The sequence below is a fragment of the Balaenoptera musculus genome, chromosome 7 (assembly GCF_009873245.2).
Source record: "Balaenoptera musculus isolate JJ_BM4_2016_0621 chromosome 7, mBalMus1.pri.v3, whole genome shotgun sequence".
Lineage (NCBI taxonomy): Eukaryota > Metazoa > Chordata > Mammalia > Artiodactyla > Balaenopteridae > Balaenoptera > Balaenoptera musculus.
In genome coordinates this window covers 41,292,522-41,311,869 of record NC_045791.1, presented here as the reverse complement: position 1 = coordinate 41,311,869, position 19,348 = coordinate 41,292,522, and positions in this window count along the sequence as shown.

Genomic DNA, 19,348 nt, shown 5'->3' with positions numbered 1-19,348 from the left:
GTTTCTCTTTTTTGCGGAGCACAGGCTCTAAGCACGCGGGCTGCAGTAGTTGTGGCACGTGGGTTTTGGTAGTTGTGGCTTGCGGGCTCTAGAGTGCAGGCTCAGTAGTTGTGGCGCACGGGCTTAGTTGCTCCGCGGCATGTGGGATCTTCCCAGACCAGGGCTCGGACCCGTGTCCCCCTGCATTGGCAGGTGGATTCTTAACCACTGTACCACCAGGGAAGTCCCTAATGATGTTTTTTTTTTGATGAAAGAGCTCACACTGAACCAGCCACAGTATTAAGTGCTTTACCAGTTGTTTTATTTAATTAACTTTTTTAAGTTAGATATTCATCTTCCCATTTAACAGATGACAAAATGAATGCTGAGGGAGGTTAAATAATTTACACACAGTTCATGGATGAGAGAGCCTGTATTTGAATTAGCCTCACTTCAGAGCCTGAGGTTCTAGCTACACACCAGCCTTTGGGTCTTTACTCTTTTGTTTTAATCACAAAGCCCCATCATTACAGAGGACAGAGTAGTGGTTAGGGGGAAGGGAAAGGGATGGGAGGGAGGGTAAAATGGGTAAAAGGGATCAGCTGTATGCTGATGGATGGAAAATAAATTTTTGGTGATGAGCACGCTGTAGGGAAGACAGAAATAGAAATATAATGTTCTACACATCAAAGTTACCTAATAAAAAATACAATAAAATAATGAAGTTAAGAAGCAAAATCTAAAATAGGAGAATACAGAACAACATTGGAAGTTGTGAGCATCAAAAGATTGTAGAACTGACCTGGATGTACTATGATATGGGAAGTAGGTTTAGATCCAAGAGAGTTATCAATAAAGAGACTGTTATGAGTTAAAAAAAAAAAAACCCAAACCAAAAACCTATCACTGAAGGCAGGACATCTGAGCCTTTTTCCCTGACAATCTGAAAGAGCCTCACTTGGGCAGTAGTGAACTCCATCCCTGGACAGTGCAGACCTGCTTTTGTAAACCCACCATCTGTTTTAACCACTTTGATGCAAAATAGCCACGGATGAGTTCTTACCTTGATCCCGGGTGCTTTACTCCACCATCAATTGTTCTAAAAGCAAGAAGTTCATTATGCTCGTACTGACCAGCCATAGAATTACTGGCACCATAAAATTGCTTTGAAGTGAGGTTATAGAGTTCAGAGAAGAGAGGTTTCCTTCTGGGGAGCCATTCAGTTTTGAGGCTTGCCTTGTCCTTTTCTTAATTCTCCCGCATTATTTACATATAATAACCACTTCATCCTCTTAGATAGGGTCCTCTGCACAGTGCTAGCCCGACTCTCCCATGTAGGGTGCTACTGTATAGGTAGCCACATTACTGCTGCTGAATATTTATGCTCTTTGGTTTTTTTTTTCAAGAATCTCCTGTGTCCAGTAAAACATCATCATCTGAACTTGCATTACACAGTTCTTTCCCACAACTCAATGATTTATAAAGGCTTGATTGTAGTAATAATGGAACGCACATAACAGCAAGGAACACCACACGTTATGAAGTGCTATACTGGACAGAGGAGTCAGCACGAGCTATTAAACTTCAGGGACCAAAGGGCTCAGGAAAGCCTGAGTACTCAGAGCAGAACAGAACTCTGCAACAGAGGGAGAGAACAGGGCTTTCCCCAAATGATAGGTAAAGAGCGAAATAGTGGGTGGAAGGCCCTGCCCAGCAGGAGGTCTGTGAAAGAAAGCGTCCCATGGGCTGAGGAAGCTGTTTAATGTACAGTTGACAAAGGGCAAAGAAGGTCCTGGAAATGTTTCCAGGGTGCTCCAGAATGTAACCCTCTACTACCAGTCCTGTGAGCTTTGTGCTCTGGGCTCCTAATGCGCAATGTAGAGACGGGCTTGGGTTTGTCTCGCTTGAAATGATTCAGTGTTTATCTTGGCTTGATTGGTCTCAAAGTAATCGTTTTACAAAGTGCAATGCCTTGTACTGCTATTTCCTCAAACTCATGTTCCTTTTCATTCACTCTTAAATGTCAAAATTGGGAACCATAAAAGTCTACTCTTTCTGGCCATCTGGCTTTCTGCTGGCATTAGAATCCAGTAAAACAGACAGACAAAAACACCCAGGCCTTTTCTTTTTTCCCATTTAGGGTGAATATGAAAGCATTTTATGGGTAACTGATCAAGTTCTAATTCAAGAGAGAAGATTAGGGGCTTCCCTGGTGGCGCAGTTGTTAAGAATCTGTCTGCCAATGCAGGGGACACGGGTTCAAGCCCTGGTCCGGGAAGATCCCACATGCTGCAGAGCAACTGAGCCTGCGCTCTAGAGCCCGTGAGCCGCAACTACTGAGCCCACATGCCACAACTACTGAAGCCCGTGCGCCTAGAGCCTGTGCTCCACAACAAGAGAAGCCACCGCAATGAGAAGTCCACGCACCGCAATGAAGAGTAGCCCCCGCTCGCAGCAACTAAAGAAAGCCTGTGTGCAACAACGAAGAACCAACACAGCCAAAAATAAATAAATTTAAAAAAAAAAAGGAGAGAAGATTAAATATATGGTACATCAAAAAGGCAAACGTACTGGCTGTGTGACTTTGGGTAACAATCTTTCTGAGCATTGGTTTCCTTGGGACGATGATAATACCTATCCTCTATGTTCACTAAGGACACTAAATGAGATGATAAATGTATAAAAAAAACCACCTAGTACATAACAGTACTCACTAAATGTTAGTTCTCCTTTCTTTTCTGCCTGGGCTGGGACCTGTCTCATCCTTGCCTCATAAGGATCAAAGGAGAAAACCTACATAATGACACTTTGTAAGCTGGGAAGTGCTACATGCACTAGTTGTTACTGTGAAACAGGTCATTATATTTTCATCATATTTGAGTCAGTCGCTCCTCTGTGTTCCAGATATTCCTTAAAGTTAAAAAAAAAAAAAAAGAACAACAATGAGAAGTTTTCTGTGGGTCCCAAACCTCCATTTTGAAGGGTCTGGAATATAAAGCAGCAGGAATAAGAGCTTTAAGATTTAGTGGAAAAGAGAAAAACAGCATTTTAATGGGAAGAAAAAAAAACTTCCTGAACAGTCTTCCAGACAAGCAGCATTTTAAGTATTATCTTCAACATTCAGCTTGAAAAGTTATTGGATTATAAAAATGAATTGTATGTACTTCACAATGTTGTGAAAACTCAGAGACCCAGAGGTTCTCTAGTCATTGAAGAATCAGCTCTATTGATTTGTTTTGAAATAATTCTCTTAATTCCTTCTCACAAGAGAATGGTACAATGGAAGTGTCGACTAGGTACAAAGATGCCATAGATGTGACATTCCAAGTGGAGGCCCCATCATGATCATCATTTGCAGAAATGGAGAAGCAGCTCCCTGACTCATGACACTTTACCCCAGAGGGAGGTGAACCCTGGGGGGTGGTGGGCTGGGGGAGGGTGCCATGGCAGGGATGGAGGGGGAATTGCCTTGAGAATGGAGTGCATTCCATACTTCCTGAGAGTTGTACCAGAAATTCCCAGTGATGGGACTCTCCGAAAAACCCACAAAAGGAAAAGTCAGCTGTGATCAAGCCATGAGCAAGAAACTTGGGAACCTCTCTGACCCCCTTTCCCCGATGCTTCCCCACTCGAGTTAGCAAACTGGGGCCCTGAGGGGGATAAGGGGGAAGTTGACCCCATAGCAGATTTCTCCAGCAGAGCCCTAAATCCACCAGAATTTTAATTTTTGTATTGATCAGGCATCCTAATTGCTGTATAGAGACTGCGTGACCTAAAGGGAACATTAAACAATTGCTCCCTGAGGCCCTGAGAGGGAACAGATGAGTCAGGGGCCTGCCTGAGTTTTCTGCTAATCCCACCTCCCTAAGGATCAGGAGGAAGTTTGCAGGACTGTGTTGTGATTGTTATAATGCTTAGTGGGGAGGGTGCTACTGGCATTTAGAGCGCAAAGACCTGGAATGCTAAATATTCCAAAAATTGTCCTGCTTGAAATGCTAACAGCGCCCTCATTGAGACACATTCATGGAGGCAGGATCAGCCCTTCCCTGAACAAATCTTGAAAAGACTGTGGAAGACAAAATAAAAGTACACTTTGATTATATCGTCATTCATGCTCATTCACCATATCTGTTTCGTTTAGGTTGAAATGCTTTTGTGGGTTTTTTGCGCTGACCGAAGAGCTCTTCTCCACGGCTGTTCAACTATGCCCTGGCCGCTGTCAGATGAATTGGAGCAGAAGCGGGTTGTGCAGTTGGGGAAGGATCTAGCGGAAGGTGCACTGGCTGTGGGGTGTTACAGAGCCCTGGCCCAGGTTCAGTCTGCCGCGGTGACCGAAGACCAGGCTCAGTCCCATGTTTGAGGAGACACGGGCCTAGCTGGTGTGGCAGGCTGAACGACACGTCCTCAGCCTAATCCCTGAAACCCGTGAGCATGTTACCTTATAAGGCAAAAGAAACTGTGCTGATGCGATTGACTTAAGATTTCAGAGATGTGACGATTACCCTGGATTATCCAGGTGGTCCCAACGTATTGGGTTCTTATAAGAGGGAAGCAAGAGGATCAAAGTCAGAAAAAGGAGACGTGATGACAGAAGCAGAAGTTGGAGTGATACGTTTTGAAGGTGGAGGATGCAAGTGACCTCTAAAAGCTGGAAAAGGTGAGAAAACGGAATTTCTTCTAGAGCCTCCAGAAAGGAACACAGCCCTGTCGACCTCTTGATTGGACTCATGAGACTGATTTCGGACACCTGACCTCCAGGACGTAAGACAGTCAATCTGTGTTTTTTCAAAGCCACTATGTCTGTGGTAATTTGTTATAGCATCAATAGGAAAATAATGCACCCGGTTTAAAGTGTAACAGAAACCTTCCTACTCAGGAGACCCTAACAGTTCTCAGAATTTTGAAGAGTTTCCATACCACAAAAGACCCCTCTCTACCAGTTTTGAATATTGCAAGGAGACAGGGAGGCAAGTCTGGCAGTATCTCCCTCCAGACCCTGTGAGCAATTTGCAGTCACGGTGCTGTGTGATATATCTGGACAAGAGTTCACATTAAATAAAAAGGATTTTTATATCATATATTATATTATATTTTCCTAAATATCCCCTCTCTATCTACATGGGTAATTGAGCACTTACTCCATCACATCAAGGATATAAACTATTTGCTTTCATTTTCAAAGGACTCCCTGCACCCCACAAATTCCTAAATTAGATCCAATGCAGCCTCAGATCTTACAGAAGTCTTGATTAGCAAAGTAAAATAAAAATTAAAGAAAAGTAAGTGAACATTGTTGGGAAGACTAAAAGAACCTCCCTTACTCGGCAGACCCGAGCATTTAAAATGGCAGTAATTGTGTCACCATCTTGCATAGTTTCTGAGGATGTGTGCAGAAATTCATTCTACTACGACCAACTGGATTTCCCCCTCTTTCTTCAGACCAGAGATGAATATTTAGCTACAAACCTCAAGACAGAATAAAGCCAGACTTTTCGTTTATTTGACAAGAAAGCTTAGTATCAGATACTTAAATCATTAAGGAGAAATGACAGCCTAATGCTGTTGTAGAACTAAAGATTAACTAGGAGTCAACAGGTTCTCTTATAGTCTGTTTTCTACTCATATCGGTGGGAAAAAAATGTTAATTCACTCAGAATTGGATATCGTGGCACTGAGTCTGGATTCCTTGAAAAGGTCTGTTTTCTCTCAGGAATACTTAGTCTGGCACAGAGAAAATGAAAACAAGTTAAAAAAAAACCATTCCTGGGTAGTAATTTTTCTCTGGAGACTTAAGGGAAAAAAAAAAAAAAAAAAAGCAGCATTTATGTTGAATAAAATGTTTTCTCTGCAACCTCATTTTGAATGTCAAGTAAAAATGCACAGAGCAGTCTCCCCTGGCAGCTGGGGTCCAACTTTAACTGCTTAAAAACAAAATTTTCAGAATATATTTCCTTTGTCAACTGAAAAATTGGGAAGGAGAAGTTTATATGTGTTTAATAGGAAACAAAGTAAGCAGTATAAAGAGTTACTATTGCATATGCAGATCCTAACTTTGCTAAAATCTGACAAATGTGAGAAACATAATCAATGTTATTAATCAATGTGTAATTATGTCAGTATTCCGTGTAAACCCATTATTCAATGTAACTTGCCTATGGGGCTGCATTAGATGAAGGTCCAGTTATAGAAACGTGCGGCTGACAGGCTACAGTCACTGAACCGACTGCATCTGTCATCCGCTCAGCATTGGGACGCTCTCTGGCTTTCCCTGAGACTGGCCCCTGACTCATGGTCCTCTTCCCTATCCTACAACCCTTTTTATCCTGGTGATTTTTTTCAGTAACCTCGTTCCCTTTTCCAGCTCCTCTTAGTCACCTACCTCCATGGCCACAGCCCAGAGCCTGCCCTCAAGGGGCTCTGACCACAACCTTCCTTACAGCCTCCCTCCTGCCACGCCAGGTCACTGACCCCGTGGAGACCCTGAACCCTTGAGCCTTTTATTGTCTTCTTGTCAGCACGTTTTGTTTCTTAGCTCATCCAGATGGGATCGCAGTTACTCACCTGAAAATCAGGGCCAGATTAGATGACCTAGGCGCTGAAAAAACTACGGTGCCTTTATCCTAGATGTAATTCAAAAAGTATAAAGAGGGACTTCCCTGGTGGCGCAGTGGTTAACAATCCTCCTGCCAACGCAGGGGACACGGGTTCGAGCCCTGGTCTGGGAAGATCCCACATGCCGCGGAGCAACTGGGCCCGTGAGCCACAACTACTGAGCCTGCGCGTCTGGAGCCTGTGCTCCGCAACAAGAGAGGCCGCAAGAGTGAGAGGCCCGCGCACCGCGATGAAGAGTGGCGCCCGCTCGCCGCAACTAGAGAAAGCCCTCGCACAGAAACGAAGACCCACACAGCCAAAAATAAAAATAAATAATAAATAAATAAATTTTTTTTAAAAAGTATAAAAAAAACAACGAAAAAAAGATGTTCAGCTACAAAAAGTCCGGGAAAAACAACAACAAAACACACACTTGCACATACAAACACCCCCTGCCATGGGCTGTCAGGTTTTGTTTGGCCTGGACAGCATTTGAAGCAGCATGTAACTAGTTGCCAATATTTTCAATTGGATGACTTCATCTAAAAAGTTATATTTCTGCCTTCTCTTGGGGTCTTGGTGACACTGGGCTGTGACAGTCACCAGGACCCATTTTGGATAATCCTGACTGCCCCAGTTTGCTGAAGCCCCTCTTGGCCCCTACCGCACTCACCTTATGGCCCAGCCCCTAAGGGCATTTGTAACCTCCATCCTCGACAATCGTTTTCATTTACCTTCAATGTCCTTCCTCATCATACCTCTTAAAACTTATTCCAGATCTTTGCATTTTCCTTAAACTCGTTACCTTCCCCAACATTTGTTCCACAGCACTCTCATCAGATAACCTATTTTACTGACAAAACTGAGACCAAAGCTACTGACTCTTCTATCTGCTGTCCAACCTATAAAGTTTTCTATAACTGTCCATATCTTGCTTCCACTCTCAGAGAATGGATGGTCCTCCTTTTAGACAAAGCAACCTCTTCAGTTATGTTATTTTAAAAACATAATGCTTTTTATAATTATAGAAATGATATACCCTCATAACCATTCAGCCAAAGTTAAAAATAAAAGTAGTCCCCTCCACAAACCCACAATGATACTACTCCTCAAAAGTAAATACTGTTAAATTACTGTTAAATATTTGGACGAAATCCTGGTTTGTGCACATGCGCACACACGCACAGACATACACATCCTCATATATACCTAAACATATATGTATACACAAAATTTTATTGTGTTTTTCCAAAACTATGATTGTATATTTTTGTGTAATTTGTGTTTTTCTACTTAACAGTGCTTGTGAATGCCTTTATGTGTCAGTACATGTAAATCTGCTTCTAATAGCTGTATGGTGTTCCATTGTTTGCGTATGCCATGCTTATTCAAACCCTTTCCAAAATTCCAAAAGTAGTGTATGCTTACTAAAAATAATCCAAATTATACAGAGTATAAAAAGTTAAAGATGCTTCCCTTCCCATATTCCCCAGTCCCATTCTCCAAGGGGTAACTATTATTAACAACTTGCTGGGAATCTTTATGAACTTTTAAAAAAGTCAGATTTACCGGAGTATAATTCACATACAGTAAAATTCACCTTTTGTAGCCTACAAATGTACAAACGCATATGGTTGTGGAACCATCACCATAGTTGAGATATGGAACATTTCCACCACCCCAGAAAAACTTCCCTCATGCCCCTTTATAATGACCTTCTTTCCAACGCACAGCCCTCTCAACCATTGATCTGTTTTCTGTTCCTATAATTTTGCTTTTGCTTTTTCCAGAGCAAATATATTTATATTTGTGTCATATAAACAGAATACACAATGTGCGACTTTTTGAGTGTGGCTTCTTTCATTTAGCATAATACATCTGAGATTCATCCGTGTTAATATGTGTATTATCAAGTCCTTATTTTGTCTAGTACACAGAAATAGTTTTTATTTCCAAAAATGGGATCATGCTATACCTGGAATTAAGCTATTTTTTTTTTGCTTGTTTACTTAAATATTATAAACCTACTTCCATATAATTTACTACATCTAGATCTAATTCTTTCTTTTGAATAGCTGCCCAGTATTCCATTATACACGTGTTACAGAGTGTATTTAGCTGCTCTTCTTGTATTGGACATTCAGGTCATGTCCAAATTTTCACCATTCCAGGCAAATAAAAATGTATGAACCAAAAAACAAAAGAAAACAAAAAAACAAAACAAACAAATGTATGAACCAGTAAAACACATATTTGTTCATAATTTCTTGTGTATGTATAGAGTATTTCTATAAGATAGATTCTTAGAAGTGGAATTGCTAAGTTAAAACTCAGGTACATTAAATATTTTGATAAATACTACCAAATTTCTCTATAAAACTTGTATATATTTAAATTCCATCAACCCTGTTTGAGAATGTCCTTTTCTCCATAAACTTACCAACAACAGATAACAATCTTTCTAATTTTTGTTGATCTTATAGACAAAATGATGGTATCTCATTGCATATCTCTCATCTCTAATGACATTGATTACAAAAAATATATATTTATTAGCTATTTGATTTTTTTCTCTGAAATGCTAGTTTATAGCTTTTGACCATTTTCCTGTTAGGCTGTCATTTAAAAATGCATTTGAAGGAATTCTTTATATATTAGGTAGACTAGAAATGTTTTTTTTCAAGTATCTACTTGATTATGGGGTCTACAGAAACTGTATATTTTATTATCTATTCTGTAATACCTTTCTTTATGATGTCTGTAAAGCATATCATACACAGGGAAACCTTTCCACTCTAAGATTTTAAAGCTATTCTCAACTCCAGAGCTTAACTAATCCTTTGCTGATAGACAAGTAAGTTGTTTCCAGTTTTCCCTGTTAAAAGCAATGTTGCCTTGAACACTCTTGCACATCTTCTGCCTTTGAAGAATCTTGTACAGTTTTTCCTCCTATGTGAGCATTTTCATAAGATTTTTTTGTAAGATAAATTCCTAGAAGCTGGATCAAAGGATAGGCCTATTTCAAATTTTGTTTATCTGTGCTCTTGGAGTTCATATCCTTCAGCCTTTTTTGGGGCCTCATGCTATCAGGAATTCCCACTCTTGCACAAATATTTAGCCTCTCCCATCTTTGGGCTCTTTCTGTTCAGCTCACAAGCATACTCCAGACTCACATCTTTTTAGAAACAAAGCAGAATAAAACAAAATAACTTGCATTGAGTCTGCACTGCTTTCTAGCTGCTATCAGTTTTTCCTTCTCTCTCTCTCTTTTTTTTAACGTCTTTATTGGAATATAATTGCTTTACAATGGTGTGTTCGTTTCTGCTTTATAACAAAGTAAGTTAGCTATATGTATACATATATCCCCATATCCCTTCCCTCTTGCATCTCCCTCCTACCTTCCCTATCCCACCCCTCTAGATGGTCACAAAGCACCGAGCTATCTCCCTGTGCTATGCAGCTGCTTCCCACCAGCTATCTATTTCACATTTAGTAGTGTATATATGTCAGTGCTACTCTCTCACTTCATCCTCACCTTTCCTTATTGCCCATTACTGCTATCCACTGCCATCTGTTTTCTATCCCTGTACTCCACTGATGGAGAAGATACCCAGGGACCTCCAGATGGTTTATCCAGCTTCACCTGCAGCTTTGACTACTCCCTCCTCCCTATTACTCTAGGCTCTCCGTCTCCCTGACACTAGCTCTTTCCTGGTAATGCCCTTCTTGGTCAGACTTCCTTCTCCATCTCCTTTGGGTTCCTTCTTCCAACACTCACTCCTTTAACTTTGATGTTCCCAGTGCTCTCTTCTTGATCTAAAGCTCTTCTCTCCATACACATCCATCCCATTGATTGTACATACTCTCATGAACTTAATGCCAACAACACATATAGTAGGCTGAATAATGACCCCCCAATATATCCAGGTTCTAACCTTTGGAACCTGTGAATGTTGCCTTTTTTGGCAAAAGGGACTTTGCAGATGTGATTAAGTTAAGGATCTTGTGATGCAAAGATTATCCTGGCTTATCTGTGTGGACCCAGTGTAATCACAAGTATCCTTATAAAAGGGAAGCAGAGGGAGACTTGACTATAGCAGAAGAAACCAATGTGATGCCACACACATTGAAGCAAGATGCTACACTGGTGGCTTTGAAGATGGAGGAAGGGCCACCAGCCAAGAAATGTAGGTGGCCTCTAGAAGCAGGAAAAGGCAAGGAAAGGATTCTCTCCTAGAGCCGCCAGAAGGAGCCAGCCCTGCTGACACCTTGACTTTAACCCAGCGAGACTGATTTTAAACCTCTGACCGCTAAAACTGTAAGAGAAAAAAGTTGTATGGTTTTAAGCCATTAGCTTTGTGGTAAGTTGTTACAGCAGCCTCGGGACCCTAATACAATGCCCAAATCTATAGCTCTAACATCAGAACTCTCCTCTGATCATCAGTCATAGTCATCTGCCTGCTATCTTCAATTCAATGTGACCCAAAAAGAACTCATCACCGTCTCCCTCCTCCTTCTATGTTTCCCTGTTTCATTTAATGGAACCACCATTCCCTGAGTCACGCAACTGAGAACCCATGGGTCTCCCTGGCCTCCTCCCACCCACAACCAATAACCATCCAACCCTACAGACTTTGTTGTCCAAACCTTTTTCAAATATGCTTCCTCCTCTCCATCCTTATGTCTCTCTGCCTATGGATTGATCCCCTCCTCCAAACCATCCTCCACATCAAAGTCAAGAGAAAGATGAGCCTTCTAAAAGGCAAACATGCCAAAGCTCCTTCCTTTAACAACCTCCCAGAGTCAAGTCCCAGCTCCTTGGCAGACCATACAAGAGCCTCCCCTTTCCAGCCACATCTTCTGCTATTCCCTGCCTTGAATTCTAGTGGCACTGAGTTGTTTGCCATTTCCCTGCCTATACTAGGTACTCTCATGTCTTCATGGACACAGACCCAGACCCAGGAGCTTGGTCTTCCTGTGAAGGATACCTGTTAGCTAATTATAATAGCTGTGGCCTGAGGGTCAGGCTTCTAACTAAACATGCATCTAGGGGTTGACTCTAATCCTTTCCAGAGACCTTAGAGGAAGGCGTTATCTTTGCACTCTCCCTCTGTCATGCTTCAAAGCACCAGTGTTCCTTCCCTAAAGGGGAGATTTGCATGTATCTGGCACCCTGGTTTTTATGTCTGTTGCCCTAGGTTTTGTGGCAATTGCCCAGGGAATGCCCCTTGACTGCCTGGCTCTGGTGGCCAGAGGGGCTTGCGTTCCTGGGTCCTGCAGGAATTGGAGTGATGATTCTTGGCAGGCTGCCACCCGCAGGATACTGTACAGACAGCAGACTGGGGCACTCCCCACGATCCTTCTGTGAAGGAGGCCTCTTTGCCTGTGCTGGAGCTCTGGCCTGAGGGGCAGGCTTTGTGTTGGGCACACATCTAGTAGCCTACAGAGCTCTCAAGGAATGTAGGCTGTAGATGTGATCTTGGCCTTACTCCAGCTTGCTGGTATCTCCCAGAGAAGAACTTATATACTTGTCTGGAGCCCCTATATTCGTGACTGCTGCCCAGAGGATACCTCCAGATTGCCTGGCTGTGGTGGCCAGCAGGCCTTATGCTTGTGGTACTACAGGACTGTATACTTTTGTATACTTTTAAAAGCTGCTCGCTGAAAGTCTGGCTTTCATTCAGCCTGAATCTAGGTGCTGAGAGCCTCCCCTTTTGAACACTGAAGTCTTGGCACATCCTCAATTACTGGGAGCTACTGAAAATATAACAGGCTGCTTAAATAATTACCAAAGTCTGAGAGACAACTATGAGCTAGGGGAGGGGTGAATGACAAGATTCATCTCCTACAGGAGGCCACTCCTTCAAGACTGGAAGAGGTGGTTTTTTTATCTACTGCATAGAAACCAAAACAGAGAGTCAAGCAAAATGAAGAAACAGAAGAATATTTCCCAAACGAAAGAACAAGATAAAACCTCAGAAAAAAAACCTTAATGAAACAGATGTCTTTTATCTGATAAAGAGTTCAAAGTCATGGTCATAAAATTGCTCACTGAACTGGGGAGAAGAATGAAAGAACACAGTGATGTAACAAAGAGATGGAAAATATAAGAAAGTACCAACTGAAGTCACAGAGCTGGAGAAGACAATAATAGAACTGAAAAATACACTAGAGGGGTTCAAAAGCAGATTAGATGAAGAAGAACGAATCAGTGAACTTGAAGACAAGGCATGGAACTCACCCAATCAGAGTAGCAAATAGAAAAAAGAATTTAGGGACTTCTCTGGTGGCACAGTGGTTAAGAATCTGCCTGCCAATGCAGGGGACACGGGTTCAAGCCCTGGTCCGGGTAGATCCCACATGCCACAGAACAACTAAGCCCGTACGCCACAACTACTGAGCCTGTGCTCTAGAGCCCACGAGCCACGACTACTGATCCTGCGTGCCACAACTACCGAAGCTGGCATGCCTACAGCCCGTGCTCCGCAACAAGAGAAGCCACCACAATGAGAAGCCTATGCATCGCAATGAAGAGTAGTCCCCGCTCGCTGCAACTAGAGAAAGCCTGTGCACAGCAACGAAGACCCAACGCAGCCAAAAATAAATAATTTATTTATTTAAAAAAAAAGAATTAAAAAAATTGAAGATAGCTTAAGGACCATATGGGACAACATCAAACAGACTAACATTTGCATTATAGGGCTCCCAGAAGGAGAAGAGAGAGGGGCATAAATTTTATTTGTAGAAATAATGGCTGAAAAATTTTTTTTACTTTGTTGAGCATTCTGCTATGCAAAGGAAAATTTCCTACAAAAGCCCCCTATTCTTTTTTTTTTTAATTTATTTATTATTTATTTATTTATTTTTGGCTGTGTTGGGTCTTCGTTGCTGTGTGTGGGCTTTCTCTAGTTGTGGAGAGCAGGGGTTACCCTTCATTGCAGTGTGCGGGCTTCTCATTGCGGTGGCTTCTCTTGTTGCAGAGCACAGGCTCTAGGCGTGCGGGCTTCAGTAGTTGTGCCATGCAAGCTCAGTAATCATGGCTCGTGGGCTCTAGAGCGCAGGCTCAGTAGTTGTGGCACATGGGCTTAGTTGCTCCATGGCATGCGGGCTCTTCCCAGACCAGGGATCAAACCCATGTCCCCTGCATTGGCAGGCATATTCTTAACCACTGTGCCATCAGGGAAGTCCATGTTCCCTATTCTGTCCTTATAAAGATAGTGGTATCTAGTTCCCAACATCTGCCCTCTTTCCTTTTTAAATGATCACTGGCTCCTTGTTTCACTGTACAGGTCACTTCACCTTCTTCTCAAGTGTATGCTGTGGAAAAGTGCGGTTGGCTAGGTTTTTAAAAGCTTGGAAGAACTGAGCAGCATGTCGGCCAGACCCAGAAGTGTGTCCTTGCTTCAAAATCCGGCTCCCTTTGAACCACTTGACCCATGATGTCCTCTGTCAGATGGCTTGTTTCTTCATCAGCCCACAGCCAAGCTCATCGCTCAATCTTTCCTTACACTTGATGAGTTTGGTTAAACCCTTCCATTATCTCTAGACTCTCCTTTGGTGCCTTATTCTGCCCATTTTAATCTTGCAGCAATCCTCTCTCTTCTTTAGCTTTCAGAGGGAGTAGTTTTGTTCTGTGACCTTTTTCTGCTCTCATCGTCTCCATTCTGTTTTATCTGTTCTTTGATTTCACTGTTCCTGCCCCAGTGTCTTTACCTTGATTTTAGCTGTCTGTGCTCTCCCTTAAATGCCTTTGTGACAATATCTATTTTACTCTTGAAAACCTTTGGCTGTATTTCTTTGGAGAGCTCTCTTTATGTCATTAAAAAATGTTTCACTTTTCTGAAATCTTTAAAGGGGAGCACTACTTCGGTTCTTCACCTCTCTACCCAATTCCCTGTGTTTTAAGAGATTAATTTCAACCTCAATCATTGCATGAATAGAAGTGATAAAATCTTTCACTTCACATTTTATGACCTCTAGCATTTTTGCTGTGATACTCAATTCTACTATATTCAGATGGCTAGCTAGCATGGACAGCTAAATAAATCTCCCTCTCTCCAATCTAGTAGTTTTTAAACTTGAATAATTGATGGACCCTTTTTTTAAAAAAAGAAAAATTCTCTTGACCTACAGTATTGATCTAAATTATTTTATTTATGATAAAATGCTGTTTTAATACAGATATGGTTCTGGGTAGTTTCCTGACTTTAGCAAGCCTATGAAGAATCAATTCTCTCACATTCTTTTCTTTTCAAACTATCCTAAAACTTTTGTTCACGACGAACATTTATGTGGTAAGGCTTCCTTTTTTTTTTTTCTTCTCTCATAGGTCTCTAATAATTATAGTAGTGATATGATTGACCCCAGTGAGACTGAGCTTGAAAACACCAGTGCAAACTTGTGCCTGAGGTCTTGTTTAACACCTGCTGATAAAGTGGGCATACAGGTCATCCAAATACGCTTTTGCAATTATTCAGATTGATTTGGAAAGCTCTTATAGAAGACATTCACATCTCTGTATCTACCTCTTATGGGCTGATAACAAATACCTCACTGAAGGGGTCACCTTTTGTTTATCCACTGCCCCAGCTCCTTTCCCAAGATGCACTTGACATCTCCCCCAGCCTCATGCCTTTTCTGCACACAGGAGAGGCATCCTGTGCACATTTTCCTTTCTTAGCTTTCATTCTTTCTATTGAGGGTTCAGATCTAAAAATTGTATCTTTTCTCCCAACCTGGTTGACTTCCATGACCTTTCCAAACTTTTAAACAAAAATCTGGAGATCTGAACTTAGGTGGCTCTTCTCCCATTGAGGAACTTGATTAGTCCCAAAGCAGTCCTTTCATACACTGATTTCTCTCTTCAAATTCAGCTCTATCTCTTAAGCCCAAGTTACATTCAGATCCTCTCTTTGTGGAGATTTCTAAGCTTTAGCTCCAGCCTGTGTTCTTCTGGGGTAATGGAGACAGTGCTAGATTTGAGATTACAAGATTCCCAGAGAAGTTCCACCACTTAACAAGCTATAAAACCTTGGGGACTCTCTTAACTTCCAGGAGACTTATTTTTCTCATCTATAAAATGGGATGATAGCTACCATCTCTCATGATTGTTGTGAGGATTTCATGAAATACTGCACTCATTCAGTTAAAGATCTGCTTACCTTAGTCACGTGTGTGTGTGTGTTTTCTTTTAGTCTTCCAATGTTTCCTTTGCAAGTTTTCCTCTCTTTCCTTTGGCGTTTCATTTTTCTTGGCTCAGGTTCTCTGTCACTTTGCTTTTTCTAATTAACTAATTAATTGATTGATCATTCATCCATTCTATTGTATTTGGATGAAAATGTTGACCTCCTGAGAGTTGATGTAAGACTTGCTGGAGTCAGGGAGATGATTTGGGGGTAAGGTGACTCCCTAAGGATGTAGTTTTTCAGGAGTCGAGACAACTACAGAAATACTAATTGCTGATTTGGGATGGAATAGAAATCAGGAGGAGGGGGAGAGGAGAAGAGTGAGGAAAGGGAGAGTGGGAGAGATGAAAGCATCCAGGAAGATGGTGTGAGGAATAGGAGACTGCCAAGTGTGCAATGAGCAGTGAACAAAATCCAGGTTGCGGGAGAGTGAGAAGTGAGTGGGGCTATCTAATACTCTATTGGAAGCTGTCTGGTTCCTGTGATGTAAATCTATGCCAAATCTTTGGTAAGGCTGATCATGGAAAAGGGCTAAGTCCCAAGCCCAGAGCAGGGTGGTAGGATATGGAGGCAGCAAGTAATGAACAAATCTATTGGAAATCAGAAGTGACCATGACAATGTAACCCCCTAGAAGCTCACAGATACCATGGGGAGGACTTTGAACATCCAGCAGAGGCAGGATGGGCATCTGAGCTAATCTTACTTGAAAGGAATGGTAGTTCCTGCTGACATCTAGACATTCATTTTATTTTTTTAACTAACTAATTAATTAATTAATTAATTTTTGGCTGTGTTGTGTCCTCGTTGCTGTGCACAGGTTTTCTCTAGTTGCACCGAGCAGGGGCTACTCTTCGCTGCAATGCACGGACTTCTCATTGTGGTGGCTTCTCTTGTTGCACAGCATGGGCTCTAGGTGTGCCAGCTTCAGTAGTTGTGGCACATGGGCTCAGTAGTTGTGGCTCCTGGGCTCTAGAGTGCAGACTCAGTAGTTGTGGCACATGGGCTTAGTTGCTCCATGGCATGTGGGATCTTCCTGGACCAGAGCTTGAACCTGTGTCCCCTGCATTAGTGGGCAGATTCTTAGCCACTGCGCCACCAGGGAAGCCCTAGACATTCATTTTAAAACATAATATGTACAAATGCCATAGCCTCCTTGGACTTGGGTTCCAACTAAAGAAAGCCTATTGCACAGGAGGAACTTGATCGATGTTTGTTGAATAAATCGACTTTAATTTCTACTGCCATTAATTTACCCTCCTTTATTCCTATCTTACCCTGTTTTTTTTTTAATCTGAGTGACCTCAGAACTAGCTATTTTTAAGTGTTCTCTTTATTCTTTTCCTCAACAAGAACTAATTTCCCTAGTGTTTCCTTCCTGTACCTCTTGTTAACCCCTGACAACTGCATGTTTATCTTTTTCTTTCTTTCCACCTGAAAGTCATCTTAATTTTCTACTTTCCCTCCAGAAGTTCCACTTCTCACTGTTTTCTCAAATTCCACGGCAGTCATTTCTGTGGCTGTTACTGTCTCAGCATTCTCTCTCTTGCTCTCTCTCTCTCTGCTGTTTTTTGGGTTTGTTTTGTTTCTGGTTTCTGGCTCTTGTGGCTAGCCAGTCTCCTTTTTATGGTGAAAGATTCTTGGATGGTTTACATAAACACTCCCTTTTGCTCCACAATATTTGTAAAATTCAATTTAGAGAGAGACAGAGACAGAGAGAGAGAAAAAGAGAGAGTGTGAGCACACACTCATGCACTCATGAGCACTTATCTCTTGGGGTAACATACTGAAGTATTTCTAGATGAAATTATTTAAGGTTTGGGATTCGCTCTAAAATAATCCAGAAGAAAAGAGGGAAGAGGGAGAAAAAGTGGCAGTGGGAAGTGGAGGGGAGGGGTGTTATAGATAAACAAGATTGGCTGCATTGTTGAAGTTCTGTGATGGGTACCTGATGGTTCAGTGTGATATTCACTCAACGTTTTTGTAAGTTTGAAATTTCCATAATAAAAAGCCCAATTAAAGTCTGTTTATTAAAGATCTGCATGGGAGTCATTGATCTCCACAGCCAGCACATTATTTTTTCCTGTATATGACCTCATCCCCAGCACATCCCTCGCCCCCCACTGAGCCATTTCTAAACTTTCCATATGGGTTTGTTGGCTTGCCAATTTCCCATTGGCCTAAGAGCTCCTGGTGGGCAAGGGCTAGTAGTGTCTTACTCATCTTGGTAGTGCGTAGGATACAGCCTGTTGAACTGAGGAGGAATGAGCTAAATTACCTGTCGGTAAACCCCCAGCCCTTCACTGACGGACGCCCCCTCCCCCATCGTCCTGGCTTTTGCTGGGTCTGTGACCACATGTAGGGGCTTCTAACTGCGTGGGGTCACAGCCCACTGGTGCAGGGCTGCATTCCCCAGGAGGGAGAGGGAACAGCCCCTGTGGCTTTCTACAAGCACAGCCCTATCACCACAAATTTCTCTTATCAGCCTGGTTCTTCTTCAAGATATTTCCAGTCATTCCAAGACAGTCTCCAAGATAATTCCAGTTTCCTGTCAGATCTGGAGTTCACATCAAACTTCTTCCTATGATTCGGTGATTCAAGTGACTGCAGTTGTGGGCCTGGGTTAATGTGCGGGTCGCTCCTCGCTGTCTAGTGTCCTTTTGAGCAGCCTCTCTTGCCCTGCAATTCACCTTCTGTCTCAGGACAGAGAGAATGTCGTCCTTTTCTCTTTGCACTTCCTTGGGGTGGTTGGCCCTCACATCACCCTCTGGAAAGGCAAACGTAGCAGTGCTGCCACCTTTGCTTCCCATGTGTCTTATCACACTCCCCAGTTTCCTCCCTGCTGTCATCTAGCCCAAATCTTCAGCTTTCCTATTCTAGGTTCAGCTTATATCATCTCTCACAGTTCTCTGCAACTGCTACAGTTCTGGTAGCTTCTAGGACAATCATCCTGGTATCACCTTGCTCTCAATACCCTTTAAATGGCTTATTACAAATCCCTGTGTCCATTTTGTCTTCTTCCCATCACGCCACTCCGAGGGTTCAACTGAGGCGTCAGATGTTCTTGTGCTTGTATGACAAGGATCAGAAAGGTTGAGTGGCTTGCTTGAGGTTTATGACCTAGTAAGGGTCAGACGTGGAACCCCAGTTTCCTTATCACAGTCCAGTGTTATACCCAGTACCCACCATCTGGCTTAGACTTGGCTACTGTCCCCTGGGAAGCGATGGCTCACCTTGAACTTCTGTGCATTTATTTGCCTTGCAACATTTACCTTTTTGGAATATTTCTGACAATAGTCCCAGAGGACTGGGAACTGAGCTAAGCCAGGGTGGGGTGGTCAGGACTAACTGCCTTATTGATTCATGGGGGCACTGACTGAAGCTTGATATTGTCTCAAACAGCTCTCTTAATCCTGAAAAAGAGCTAAACAATGCAGGAGAGGAGGTGGGGTGCAACGTCATGACCACTGGGCCTTCGCCAGGTGCCTTTGGATTTCCAGGAATCAGAGACAGTCTTGGCATCAGGTCATACTCCAAGGGCTGTCAACCTGTAAAGTGATGGGCTGGAGTGCTGACCCCTTCCTTGGGTAGAGAG